The sequence below is a fragment of the Oryctolagus cuniculus genome, chromosome 3, assembly GCF_051225735.1.
Source record: "Oryctolagus cuniculus isolate XC-2025 breed Fujian yellow rabbit chromosome 3, ASM5122573v1, whole genome shotgun sequence".
NCBI lineage: Eukaryota > Metazoa > Chordata > Mammalia > Lagomorpha > Leporidae > Oryctolagus > Oryctolagus cuniculus.
In genome coordinates, this window is record NC_142869.1 from 22,761,507 (window position 1) to 22,765,423 (window position 3,917).

General features: G+C 43.0%; 1 pseudogene; it reads right to left on the reverse strand.

The window, feature by feature from the left end:
• Window positions 1–2,034: 2,034 nt before the first annotated feature.
• LOC127491839 (S-adenosylmethionine decarboxylase proenzyme pseudogene) lies at window positions 2,035–2,640 on the reverse strand (annotated as a pseudogene).
• Between the last annotated feature and the right edge of the window lie 1,277 nt (window positions 2,641–3,917).

Consider the following 3,917-nt stretch of genomic DNA (forward strand, 5'->3'; position numbering starts at 1 on the left):
AGTTGGGTCCCTGCTTCTTATACTGGAAGTTGAGGTAGAGTTCCCAGCTCCTGGCTTTAGCCAGGGGTAGTGGGCATTTGTGGAGTGAACCAACATGTAGGAGATCTCTGACTGGCTCTCTCTTTTTCTCTCTCCCTCTCTCTGTCACTCCTTCTTTCCCCCTTTCAAGTAAAATTAGTAAACTTAAAATATTTTTGTGGGGGCCAGCACTGTGGTACAGCAGGTAAAGCCACTGCCTGTAGTTCCAGCATCCCATATGGGTGCCAGTTCGAGTCTTGGCTGCTCCACTTCTGATCCAGCTCTCTGCTATGGCCTGGGAAAGCAGTAGAAGATGGCCCAAGGGCTTGGGCCCTTGCACCCTCATGGGAGACCTAGAGGAAGTTCCTGGCTCCTGGCTTCAGATCGATACAGCTCTGGCTGTTGTGGCCAACTGGGGAATGAACCAGTGGATCTCTCCCCTCTCTCTGTGTAACTCTGACTTTCAAATAAATAAATACACAATTTAGTCAAGGGAGCTGTCCTCTCAGCTGCTTAAATCTCACAGTATTTGCAAATTCAGCTTTAAGATACCACCATCTCTTGAAAGCCTGTATTTCTCCTCATTCCCCATTGGTCATTTTATATTAGTGTTCGGCAAGTTAGAAAAGGCACGGTGCTGGGGCCCAAGCTGTGGTCCAGCAGCTTAGGCTGCCATCTGTGACACCTGCATCCCATACGGCACCAGTTCCAGTCCTCGCTGCTCCACTTCTGATCCAGCTTCCTGCTAATGAGCCTGGGAAAGCAGCAGAAGATGGTTCAAGTGCTTGGGTCACTGCAATCCATGTGGGAGATCTGGATGGAGTTCCTGGCTCCTGGCTTTGGCCTGGCCCAACCCTGGCTGTGGCAACCATTTGGGGAGTAAACAAGTGGGTGGAAGATTCTTTTTGTATGTGTGTATATGTCTTCCTTTTTGTAACTCAGCCTTTCAAATAAATAAACAAATCTTTGAAAAAAAGAAAAGCCGCACAATAGGCCAATATCAATTACTGAGAAGCATAGAAAGCACATGGCTTCATGCAGCTCAGCCAGTCCCCCCTAATCTCAGCCCACAACTTTCTAAGGGTGTTCTCTGCTAATCAACATTGGAGAAGTTGATTTTTTTGTCACTATCTTCCAAAAGTTACCATGCCGATAAAAAAGGAGATCAAATTCCCATGCCATTAGAAGGCTAAATTGCCCAGAGACCAAAAGGATAAAAGATTAGTATATACCCAGTGTCACCATGTTTTGCTTTATCTGGGGGCTTGGAGGACAACACTGAGAAGAGGTAATATCAATTAAATGATTAAATATTCAGGGAGTAATAATGCTAAAATGTAATATGCAAAATGAGTAATTAGAATTATTTCCTTAAAAAGACTCAAATCCTAGAAGAAAACCCTTCATTGCAGCTACAAAAAACATCTGTGTAAAGTAGACACTGGTTTCAACATTAGTGAAAAATGTGTCCTAGGAAGTGGAGGTAAGCAGATGTACAATCCTGGAAGCAGTTTATTGGAACAGACCCAGATGGGTGTTGAGCTGAGGTTAACACCTGATGGAGACAAAAGCTCTGTCTGTGTAGAATATTGCACAATACCTGGAGATATATCACACTGCACACAAGTCACATTGAGTGGTTTCGATGCAGGTTATAACCTTTCATAAAGTAAAAGACCTTCTTTCTACACATATCTCAAGTTCACAGCAAGAACAGCATAAGGTATTGAAACCCAGAAGAGAGCACTCATGCAAGAGATCTCTTAGATACAATAAGGCATGCAGCTCAACAAGATCCCAGTGTTAGTCCTTCTAAGACTCTACAACCAGAAGGTGGTGGTTACGGACAGCATGGGCCCTGCAGTCAACATCTAGAAAGCAGCCGCCAACATCTTTGTGTGTTGTCTTTTTGCAATTATCCTTTGTTTTTCTTAATCAACTTGGCTGTTGCTACCACCTCTTAGCAACACTGGCAAAAACACAACTGTAATCACACTACACATTGCACTCTGGCCATCAAGATGTGACAGCCTCAGTCTTCTGGGGTGAGGAAATCAATGAGTGATATTTGAAGAACAAACAATGTGGTCACCATTGTTTCTGGCCTGAAGATTTCCACAGCCTTCCTGATAAGGTCATCATAGGAGGTCTAATTTGAGAAAATTCTGGTTCTGGAATGATGCAAGTAGTCCAAAAAATTCCATCTGATTTCACTCCATTCATCAAATAGCCACAAGGACTGAACAGTATGGCATGGATGACAAAACCCAGTATCAGGTCATGGGTGACATCCCTTGCAGGAATATCGCCTCTTATGCAGACCTGACCCAAAACTGGGACAACTCTGTCATCAGAATTCCCAGGGTTTGATCTGGCTGACTGTCCAACTCTGAGAATTCCCAAGTATTCAGGTATCAATAGTCAGAATTCAGCAACCCATACAATATGAGGCTCTGTTTGCAAAAATTGCATTAAGAAACGTTCTTCCTGGAAATTCCACCGTGGGTCCCCTTGGTGAGTAGACTTCATGAAATTCTTCCAGAAAAACAGAAGCTTTGAGTTGGGTCAAACCCATCGTAACCTTTAGGAAACTTCCACCAATGAACCAGTGCCTCCAGTGAGAGTGGCACCATGTGCTCCCAAAATAAAACATCTTTTACAGACAAACACACTCCTCTCATTGAGTAGCAGAAGCAAAGGCTTCCTGCTTGTTGGTTTTTGTCACACTGAAGAATGAACGTTGGACACCTATCGAAAGTACATCCCAGATCAGATCTTGGACTGGTGTGAAGACCCTGTGATCATCCTTGATTTGCCTAGATGCTGGCAGAAAAAACAGACCCTCCACAGCTGCTCAGTCTATATGAGAAGTTGTGTCATTTACGTCATTAGTGGACACCAACAACCACAGAAAATCAACTAAATTCAACCTTTTCCACTGCTGTTGCCGCTGCACATTTTTCCAGCTGTGTTACTCAAGTTCAGGTTCCTTTTTGGCTGTAATTTTATGATAAAGTTTTTTTAAAGGAAGATTAATAAAAATTTCCCAGGTCTTTATGTGCATGTGTGTGTATGTGTGTGTGTGCATGCGTATATAAAGGTTGAATATGAGTCTGTTGAAAATGGAGGCAGATACAGTCCAACCTCTTGTATTCCCCACTTCCTGGCAACCACTGATCTTTTTAGTGACTCTGTAGCTTTGTCTTTTCCACAGTGTCATATAATGAGACAGGCTTTGCAGACTGACTTCTTTCAGTAAGCAACATGCTTTGAAGATTCCTCCATGTCTTTCTATGGCTTCATAACTCATTTCTTTTTATTGCTGAATGCTATTGCATTGCATGAATTTACCACAGTTTGCTTACCCATTTGCAAATGGATGTTGAAGGGCATCTTGACCACTTCTCTGTTTTCACAATTATGAGTAAACCTGCTATGAACATTCATGTGCAGGTTTTGGGTGGACATAAATCTTCTACTTCTTTGGGTAAGTATCTACATCAGTTGCTAAGACTATTTAGCTTTGTAAGGATCTTCTAAACCATCTTCCCAAGTGGCTGTACCACTTTTCATACCCACTGTCATGTTGTTTTTATTTGCTATTAAATGTCAGCCTACGTAAAGGAAAAATTAAAGCTTTAACTTATTAGCCTGAATTTTATTGTTTATATTGTGCAATGCCAACTTTATTTTTTAATGATGTGTTCTCATTTGAGAGAGAGAGAGAGAGAGAGCTTCTGTCCACTGGATCATTCCCCAAATGCACTCAATGGCCAGTGGGGACAGGGGATGGCAGGGCCAGGAGCCAGAAGCACAAACACAATTCAGGTCTCCCAGTGGGTGGGCAGGAATCCAGCTACTTGAGCCATCACCACTGCCTCCCAGGGTCTGCATTGGTG